This window comes from Balaenoptera borealis (genome assembly GCF_965194805.1).
Source record: "Balaenoptera borealis genome assembly, chromosome: 1".
NCBI lineage: Eukaryota > Metazoa > Chordata > Mammalia > Artiodactyla > Balaenopteridae > Balaenoptera > Balaenoptera borealis.
In genome coordinates, this window is record NC_138860.1 from 96511888 (window position 1) to 96522693 (window position 10806).

The 10806-nt window shown below is 41.2% G+C and overlaps 1 pseudogene across 1 annotated transcript; it reads right to left on the reverse strand.

Moving 5' to 3' along the window:
• Positions 1 to 200: 200 nt before the first annotated feature.
• Positions 201 to 10393, reverse strand: LOC309608856 (thioredoxin pseudogene; annotated as a pseudogene). The gene is made up of 2 exons: positions 10229 to 10393; positions 201 to 4580 (listed from the first exon to the last, which is right to left on the reverse strand). The product of its transcript is annotated as a thioredoxin pseudogene (transcript).
• Between the last annotated feature and the right edge of the window lie 413 nt (positions 10394 to 10806).

The following is a 10806-nucleotide window of genomic DNA, read 5'->3' on the forward strand; positions in this document are numbered from 1 at the left end:
AAAAGAAATGAAATGGAGGTATTTGTAATGAGGTGGATGGAGTTAGAGTCTGTCATACAGAGTGAAGTAAGTCAGAAAGAGAAAAACAAATACAGTATGCTAACACATATATACGGAATCTAAGGAAAAAAAAAAAAAAAGGCCATGAAGAACCTAGTGGCAAGACGGGAATAAAGACACAGACCTACTAGAGAATGGACTTGAGGATATGGGGAGGGGGTGGGGTGAGATGTGACAGGGTAAGAGAGTGTCATGGACATATATACACTACCAAATGTAAAATAGATAGCTAGTGGGAAGCAGCCGCATAGCACAGGGAGATCAGCTCGGTGCTTTGTGACCACCTAGAGGGGTGGGATGGGGAGGGTGGGAGGGAGGGAGATGCAAGAGGGAAGAGAAATGGGAACATATTGTATATGTATAACTGATTCACTTTGTTATAAAGCAGAAGCTAACACACCATTGTAAGGCAATTATACTTCAATAAAGATGTTTAAAAAAAAAAAAAAAAAGAAGACCACCAAAGAGATTTCGTCAGTAGATCGGAAGAGCAAGAGGCTAAAGACAGAGACTTCTGCTGTCTGATCAAAGAATAAAACAGAGAAAATATGAAAAAGGAGGAGAGAATGGTGTCATAAAAACCAAAGGGGAAGAAATGTCAAGGAAGGAGATTCCATAGTATTAATGTCTGCAGAGAGGTAAGGTGAGATACCGTTGGCCACATGGCAGTCACTGGTAAGCTTAGAGAACAATTTTATTGGTATAGGAAGGATGTTTCTCAGATTGCAGATTGCAGTAGACTTTCAAGTGACTAGGAGATGAAAGCGCAGACAACAATAATAGGTAGACTTTACAAACTTGGCTTTGAAGGAAAGAGAAAAGGCTAGAGCTAGGAAAGAGGAGTGTGTGGACGAGTAAAAGTTGTTTTTTAAGAGAGAAGAGATTAAAATATTTATATGCTGTCAGGAAAGATGAAGTGAAGGGGAAGCTTAGAATAAATGAGATGAAAGTGATGATTAACAGAGTAAGAGTTTCCTGAGGGGGAGGCAGAGACCAGATGGAGGGATTAGCCTTGAACTAGAGAAGGAGTCACCCTGAAACAGGAGAGAAGGAGGAAAGGGTAGAATAAATGTTTTTAGTTTTTAGGTTCTGGGGAGGGAGCTCAGGGAGTTCCAACCTGATGGCTTTTAATTTTCTCATAGGATGGAAAGTAAGATGATTTGCTGAAAGTGAAGATCTTGAGGGTTTGGGAAAAACAAAGGAAGGGTGAAAGAGCTGTTGAGAAGAATGACAGATTGAATAGAATAGGTAGAATGTTATAGAATGGTTGAAATACACGGATCAGGAAGAAGAGGGCTGGGAGGAGGCTGCTGGAGAGGATAGGAAGGCAAGGCCACTGGTATTGAGTATTGAGGAGTCAAGGGCATGTAAGATCACGTGACACGAGTCTTCCACGTGAACATTAGAGTTTCACAGTTTGATAGAGGTGGTAGGGGAAAAAAAAAGAATGTGAACCAGATTCCAAGTCCTAGGTGAAGGTTGGGAGATTCATGATACCAGCCAGCTCTGGTGATTCAGAGCAAAAATTACTATAAATTATCATATTTGGCTTGATATTGAGTATTTGTTTATTTAACATGGTAACAAGGTTTCAACTCCTTAAAGGTAGTATATAACTTTTTTAAAAAAATAAATTTATTTATTTTATTTATTTTTGGCCACGTTGGGTCTTCGTTGCTGCGTGTGGGCTTTCTCTAGTTGCGGCGAGCAGGGGCTACTCTTTGTCGCGGTGTGCAAGCTTCTCGTTGCAGTGGCTTCTTTTGTTATGGAGCATGGGATCTAGGTGCACGGGCTTCAGTAGTTGTAGCACATGGGCTCAGTAGTTGTGGCTCACGGGCTCTAGAGCACAGGCTCAGTAGTTGTGGCGCATGGGCTTAGTTGCTCCATGGCATGTGAGATCTTCCTGAACCAGGGCTCGAACCCGTGTCCCCTGCTTTGGCAGGTGGATTCTCAACCACTGCGCCACCAGGGAAGCCCAGTATATAGCTCTTTTAATGATGTATTTCAAGCAAATATATTTTAAGTACAGAGAATAATACAGTGGTGGTAGTTTGCCACCAAATAAAAAACAATCTGAGAGAAGGCAGTAAGTGAGGTGCCTTTGCAGCATTCCCAATTAGATACTTGTTTGTTCATTCCTCCTTTCATTCCAATCTCTCAACAACCAAACAATATTTATTGAACATTTACTCTGTTCCAGATCCCCATCACTGGGGTGAACAGGACATATCTCAATTCATCAGTTCTGAAAAACACTTTTCCCGCCCTCCTCCCAATTTTTTAATATCTCTGAAATCAATTGGGATACTTCTTACACTGATGTCAGCCAGGCTGTAGCCATGATGTAGTTGTCATGGTCTGCCCAGGCTCAAACTTACTCATAGCTGTTCATGTTGTCAGTACTTCGGTTGAGTTAAGTACACTGTTGGTAATAACATGTTGAGCTTGGTTGCCGTTTAAATTACAAAAAATTACACTTTCATTTGGCATTGAAATGAAAAGTGATTGTATTCGCAGAAGGCACGAAAATAGTGGGACATGAATCTGACATTAGTGAAGCAGATATTTATCATTGGAGAAATTACCACAATTCCATATGTTATTGCAAAAAACAAGAACCAAGTGTTTTATGGGACCCGTGAAAGAAAAAATACCCACAAGCAAATAAAATTGTGTTATGTTTTGTTACTGGTATATACACAAAAGAATTGCTTAGAATAAGCCAAGCAATACAATTGAAGGCAGGGAGAATTGTTCCATATTTCAAAGTCATGAGAGCCTGGTGTGACAGATTCCTGGTCAAAGGTTATGATTAAGGCATTGTGTCAGAGTTTAGCTGGCAATATTTTTTTTTTCTTAGTGAAACTCAAAATGATGATGTGTCTTAAATTAAATGTGTCTTAGGATAGATGTCCTAGAACTATCTAAACATTTTGTTTTAGAGAAATAGAATGTCAGACCTATAAGAACCAATTCCCTCCTTTCCAAATGAGGAAACTGAGTCTCAAGAGGTAAGTAGCTGGCCCAGGATTGCACCACACAGCTTGTTAGAGGCAGAGGAAATTTATTTACTACAGGGGATATTATTGAGTCTTCTGGCAAAGGAGCAAGAAAAGATAAAAATTACATAATGGCTTAATGGCCCAGATCTCCATTAAAAACCCTATGATTCCTTTATTTTTTTTTCCCTTTTGGAACGAGGATAAACAGGTTTAATAACTACTAATCTTTGACAACACGCTTCTAATTTATGCCCATCATCTGTATCAATTTAATCCCCTTAATCACTGGCCTTGTTGGTTTTATGGTTTAACTATTTTATAGAGCACACAATCTCAGTGTCCCTTTTTCTTTTTGTCAAGAAAATTTCAAGACATATAATGTAGTTTTAAAGTAGATTTAGATAGCAATCTATTATTTGATGTGACATATTTTTTCAGTACCTAAAAAACCAAGTTGCTTACTGCTAGCCCTCCCCTGGAGCTGGGATAGTTAAGGAAAGCAGGTGTCCAAACTTGAAAGGCACAATTAAACCAAGAACAGTGGTGGTATCCATCCTGCCCAACTGATGAAAGTACCGTGGAGTAACTAGAGAGTTATCACTTCCTTCCCCTTCCTTCAGCTCCATGCTGTCAGAGAAGCCAGCTCGTTGTTTACCATCCACAGTTCCTAATATTGGTAAGAAAATATAGTACAGAGTGTGAAAATAAAGATGAAAGTTACTTAACTTTCTAGTTTTGCAGTGGACAACTGCAGACTCTTATGGTGAGAATTTTATGGCCAGCAGTTGGAGTACTTTAACCAAATAAGATTCTCAAAAAAAATTTTTGTTTGTTTGTTTTGGTTATAATAGCTGCTACTGTTTCTATTCTTACTAAATAATGGCATTCTGGTCACCAGTCACACTAGTCAGTTATAAATTATTCCCTATTTATAAATGAGTCGCTCTAAAGGCATTAGGAGGATGCAGAGACAGTAGGAGAGACCCTATTCCTCTCTCCTCCCCTCTTTGAGGCTCCTTTCATATTTAAGAGTTTCCGATGTAGGAAAGATTTGCCCTTTTTTCATAGTAAAATCAATCCATAGTGTATCTTGCTATTCATCCTCTGATCTTTCTTTTTTGTAAATAAAACCCTTACAAGTTGTAAGCAACCAATGGCTGGTTATATTTTTAGAAAACAGGATTAGATTAATTCATTAATGGTGGCTTCAAGTTTTTCCTTATCAGCTCCAGAAAATTCACCCACCTTTGGTCCCTTTTAAACAACTGGAAGGTGGGCATGCATTTGACTTCACACTCTGAAGCGACATCTGACAGTCATCCACATCTATGTCAAGTTCAAGGGACACGACATTGGATTACTTTTTACAGAGGGAATGAAAGGAAAGCTTGATCAGTTTGCAAGGCTCACACCATGTGGCTAAGAAGTCAACTACACTGAGTTTATCTCCTGCATGTTGATGGCTTCCTGAAAAGCATACTTTCTCTCCATCTGCTTTACCACTTTGACTGCTGGGGTCTGAACAAGCAACTAGAAGAACTGATGGAAGTGGGAACGTCCCTGGAGGTCCAGTAGTTAAGACTCTGTGCTTTCAGTGCAGGGGTATGGGTTTGATCCCTGGTTGGGGAACTAAGATCCCGCATGCCGTAAGGCCAATGAATAAATTAAAAAAAATCAAAAAAATTTAAAAAAAAAATAAAAAGGAACGGATGGAAGTGGATCCAAAGCACTGGACCAAGCTTCCCGATCCTTTCTCTATGCATGTTTTTCTCAGTTAAAATACCAGTTGTGTAAACAACTGCTTATTCAACATTATTATATAAGCATTTTCTTATGTTATGTACACTCTTAAGTATAATTATTAATAGTTGTATAATATCTCACTGTGAATATATCATACATTTTTTTTTAAACCTATTCTGTGATTATAGATTTAGGGTGTTTTCAGGTTTTTGCAATTGTAAATAATGCTGCAATGAACATCTTTATGAATTCACCTCTTTCTGTGTGAAATGAGATTCACTTCTTTCAGGCTGGCTAGGTATTTTTTACTGAAATGGTAATTAGTGAATTAGTGGCCTAAAAGTAAAAAATGTGTTTAAATTGACTATTTAAAGAGGGATTTTTTTTTCTTTTTGTAAGCATGTACATTTACCTATCACCATTTTTTTCTGTTTGTAAGCATGTACATTTACCTATCACCAGTGGACTCATTGTCCCAGAGAATAATTGGGCATGTGTTCAGCAGCCTGGGACAAAAACTGCCCTTTTGCCCTTTTCCAGAGCAGGGAAAGACATTGGGGGTGGGTGAGAGAGGGAGAGTTTAGAGGACCAGCAGTGACCTGTGCCTCGAAACCTCTTCTCTGTGACTGGGAAACACAGGAATCTCTGAAAAATACTTTGTGAATATCATTTTTTTCCTGCCTTTCCAATTAAATGATACATTCCATGAAGACAGAGTAAACTCCAGACCTCCAGGCACCCTTAATCCCCTTGCCGTCATTACAGGACTATATGACTGTAGGAGCCAGGAACCCAGCACTGCTGGGATTGGGGCCAGTAGACCAGGCTCTGGCCTGGGTGGGAGTAATCCCCTAGCTTGGCATCTAGTAGCTTCAAAGGATAATTTGATCCGAAAGCCCTTAGGTCACACTTTCTAACACAGCAGCTAGAACACACACCCTGTAAACAGGAAATGCCTTAGGAAGTACAACTGAGTACTTATTTTTATTTTTTAAGAAACTATTAAAAAGCCTGAGCAGAGGATGACATTTATCTGGCATTACAGTTAACAAGATGGAGGTGCTCCCTGACAGCCTTGGTTTTACGTTCTGGGCAATTGTGTACCCACTGCTGTTTAACAGGTGCTAAAATTCCCCCAGTTAATCTATAAATCATTTTTCCTTGTAAAATGAGTGTCTAGTCAAGGGATTTGTAAGTTGCATAGTTCATTTTTGCTGTCACAGAAAACGAAAAGATTTACTAAACACTAAACCAATATATAGATACCTCTGTGCTTGGAATAAGGAAAATTTAGTACTGGGAAAAAGGAAAACCATGTAAAACAGAGAATGAGGAGTCTCTAGCTGGTTGAATAGCATCAGGAAAGACTAAAATTAAGAACTGCCTACTTCTGAAAATGACTTAGCTGTGTGGTGGCCACACTAGTCATCTACCCCTTGTGCCAGTTTTCACCCTTGCCCTGGCTGTGTTCCATTTATTTCAGTCACATGGCCTCACCATCTAGGCTGTTTCACACCACAGGCCCTTTACACATGCTCCGCAACACCTGGAATGCTCCTATTCTTCTCTTCTCCTCTCTTTGTTGAAGTCCTGCTCATCCTTGAAGGCTAAGATGTCACTTGATTTGGTTATAGCATGAAGACAGCATAGCGTGGTGGAGAGAACTTGGACTTTAGAGTGAGACATAACTGGGTTTAAATCTTGGTACCCTTTTTTACTAGAGTGGTAACCTTGGACAAGTTAACTTGAGCTCTGTGAGTCTGTTTCCTCCGTAGTTAATGGAGTTATTACCTCACTCACTGGAGTGTAGTAAATATTAAGTCATAAAACTATATACAGTGCTTGGCATACAGCAGACAATAAATGTCAATGTCCTTCTGCCATGCCCATCTTCTAAGCCTTCCTTGGTTCTCTAGGCAGCATCATTTTACTCAAAACTTAGAGTATGAGCCTGTATCTTATCTCTGAGTCCACAGAGATACATAGTATTCAAATTCTTCATGCCCTGTTTAAGTTATAGGGCTTCCAGATGGAATTTTTAATTCATTTATTTATTCAATAAATATTTATTTGATGATATCAGATGGCAGCTTGTCCTACTGCTTGTGTTCTTAATATGTTTTTTCTCCTTTTAGAATAGGGTTTCTTGGACTTCCCTGGTGGTGCAGTGGTTAAGAACCTGACTGCCAATGCAGGTGACACGGGTTCGAGCCCTGGTCAGGGAAGATCCCCCGTGCCACAGAGCAACTAAGCCTGTGAGCCACAACTACTGAAGCCCTCACGCCTAGAGCCCGTGCTCTGCAACAAGAGAAGCCACTGCAATGAGAAGCCCGCGCACCGCAACGAAGAGTAGTCCCCGCTGGCCACGACTAGAGAAAGCCCGTGAGCAGCAACGAAGACCCAACGCCGCCATAAATAAATAAATAAATAGATAAACAACAACAACAAAAGAATAGGGTTTCTCAACTTTGACACTATTGAGATTTGGACCAGATAATTCTTTGTTTTATGGGGGGTTGTCCTGTACATTGTGGGATGTTGAGCAGCAACCCTAGCCTCTATGAACTAGAAGCTGGTATCAACTCCCCAACCTGGACGTGACAACCCCAAATGTCTCCAGACATTGACTGCTCTTGGTTGAGGAAAACTGCTCTAGAACTTTGCTTCCTTGGCTATCCCTCCTCTCCAGGATCTGTATTCAGCCTCTATTGGCACCTTTCTCTCATAAAAATATGCTCTATTCTCCAGTCTTTCAAAACAAAACAAATCAATCCAACAAAAAGTCCTCTCCCTTCACAGTCAAGCTCTCCAAAAGCATAATCTGCACTCATGGTCCCTTTCCACTCATTCTTCCACCTGCTGCACTCAGGCTCCCCCACCCCCTTCATGAGATGCTCTGGCCAAGTTCCTGCTGATAAATGGCTAAAGCCTGTGTCATCTTTCCACTGCCCACCTTACTTGGCCTCTGTGACATTAGATGCTCTATAAATTCCAGGACGTTTTTCTTTCCTGTTCTTCTTTGACCTTCTTTCACAAACCCTAGTGGGGTCTCGTTTGCTCTGCCTCTTAAATTTTGTCATTCCCCAGGCCTCTGTTCTTGGTCTTCTCTCTTCTCTCTCCCTGGCACATGTTCATCTATTCTCAAGGCTTTAGTTCCCATTTAAGCATCGATTACCAAAATGCTTGGTTCCAGCCCAGATTTCTCTCCTGTGGGTCTCACAGACATCTCAAAGAGAACTTATTCTCCTCATCTCCTCTTCCCAAAGTTGCTTCTCCTCCTACCCTCTCATGCCCCATCTCGTCTGCCCAATGCAGTACAGTGTGTACTTTGGGCTCTGGTGATGCAGATATTAGGTGGGCACTTCAGTAAAGATGTTCATCTTAGGTAACCTAGTCATGCATGGCTGAGCCAGTTCCTCAGTGGCCCTTCTTACAACCCTCTATCTCTAGCCAGCATGGAGCAGGGAACCTTAGTATTACATTACATGAGATAACTTCCAGAAAGCACCTGGCACACAGTAGGTACTCAGTACATGTTAGCTCCCTTTCCCTGTTATTTTCTTCTGGAAGACACTCTCTAGAACATTAAGAGCTGTGTATGGGTAGTCAGATTATAAGTGATTTTTTTTTTCTCATGTTCTCTAATTTTTTTCCCATTGAAAAGAAATTATTTTTGCAACTAAAGAAAAAAGTTTCACTAAAACAAACACTCTTATACAGACAACTGATTATGCCACTTGCTTTTATTGGCTGTTCATTGCTCCTTGGTCAAGTCCAAACCTCTAAGCATGACTTACAAGATGAGCTGTGATTTGGCCTTGACCTAGTTATGTAACCTTATTTCATGCTCTACCAACCCTCCCTTTCCCCCATTACACACTCTGGCAACTCCAAACCTCTTCCAGATCCCTGAACAAGCCAGGCTGTCGCCTGTTTCTGCATAGGGATCTCCCTCCACTTGGTGGCTGACCCATGCCCTCCATCCTTTCCCTTCCATCCCACCCCTTCCATCCCACATCCATACACAAGTCCACACTTAGACGCTTAGAAGCATATCCTTGGACACCCGACCTATTCTCTTTTCTCAAAACTCAGTTCAAACACATCCTTGCTGAATGCTTTTTCCTTTTTTTCTTTCTTTTTCTCTCCTTTTTTTTTTTTTTTTTTTTTTTTTTAGCATGCATCCTCCTCAGCTTTATTTTATCTGGGTACTGGAGTCATTTTGCCTGCTAGACAAAATTGGTTCCATTTCTTAATTTTCAATAGTGGTTCTGTGCCTTCTTGCTTTTGATAGTTGTTCACATGTCTGTTGAGTTCCACTCAATCAACCTCTCTAGGAGTTCTGATGTGGCTGGTTGGACACTCCAATACCTTCCTTTATTTTTGTTAAAGAGAGGGGATTGGACTTAGACCCTCCTTTCCACAGGGCTGCAACAGATACTGGTGCATAAGCTTGTCCCTGAAAGTCCTGGCCAGCTTGATTTCATTCTTGATCAGTGCAGGTTGATAATAAAAAGTGTAATGGGTTCACAAACACAGTTGTGGTGGTGGCGGTTTGTGCAGTGAGCATAAGTCCTTAGTTTGCCCCGGCTCACTCGGACTGTCTGTGGCTTCTGCCAGAGCCCAGGCACGTGAATGGCCAAGACTCTGGGGCCAATCAGGTGCTTATAAAGGAGAGAGAGCCCAGTTTATTAACAGCCAGATGGAAGAGATGCATATGGCAAGGTGTGGGGAAAGGGCAAGGTGCTTCCATACTCTCTCCAAGGGTGTTACTCTCCCCAAATCTCCACGCATTCACCAACCCGGAAGCTTCTGAACCCTTTTCTTATCTCTTAAGTCTCCAAGCTGAAAGTAAACATGCTCTGCTTCGTTGCTCTTTGCCCATTTAGACATTTGTCAGGGCGCCTAGGATACTTGATTACATTTATTTGTTGACTCCTCTGTTTCCCTCTAAGAGACTGTGTTACTCCTTAAGGGCAAGGACTGTGTCTTTTGTTTGGCTAATAGAAGATGCTTATTTAGATTTTATCTCACTGAAAAGCACTGTAGTAGACTTTAGGATTGGAGGAGAGAAGGGAAGAAAGCCACAGCTCCTATGCCTTTATGGGGCTTGCGATGGTATCATGGAAATGAATGTGATTAAGCGGGGTAAAAAAAGAAGAAATTATAATAAAAGCTAACACTTTAAGTGCTTTATCTCTCACTTAATCCATGATTTACTTGGAAATAAGTACTATTATTTTGTAAATATGAAGAATTGAGACTTTAATGAAGTTAAGTGACTTGACCAAGTAGCCGGTCAGCTTCCAAAATCCAAGGTCCTAATCTAAACACAATAATGTACTTGATTCTACAAGTTGAATGAAGTCCTCAAAAATCTATTCAGGGGGAAATTGCCATCAGGGGTCATTTTGACCACTTACCCTACGAGAAACCTTGATTCCTGCAAACGAATACCCAGATGTCAGGTGATTAATCCAAGTTTCCAGGGGCTGAGATCCCTGCTGCTCCTTCTCAATCCCTCCTCCCACCTCCAACTCTAGAAAAACATTAAAAACAGAAGCTTCCTCAAGTTGCTGGATCCACATCTCCTTACCCTAGGGAAACTCCTGGGTCTCAGGGGGACTCAGAAGACAAGGAAAATCTGACCTGTGTGTGGTCAGGTACCTGGAAGGGATTGCTTCTTGGGGCACAGTTAGAGCAATAAGCCCTGATGATGCAGATTTGGGGGCTCTACTAAAGATGTTCATCTTAGGTTACCCAGTAACCCAAGGTTGAGTCTGTTTGTCCTCCTCCCCAGGCCCTCTTCCTAAAGCTCTGGCTGCAGGCTCACGTGGAGACCTACCTCCTGATAGCTTTGTTAATGACTTTAGAGTCTGATTGAGATCAGGTAGCCTCCAAGCTGGCACCAGCACCCATTATACTCTCCAAAGATAAGGAAACCAAACATTAGCTAGCTGGTGGCAAACAGAGCCAGAAATGCACCCACGCCTTCCTCCCC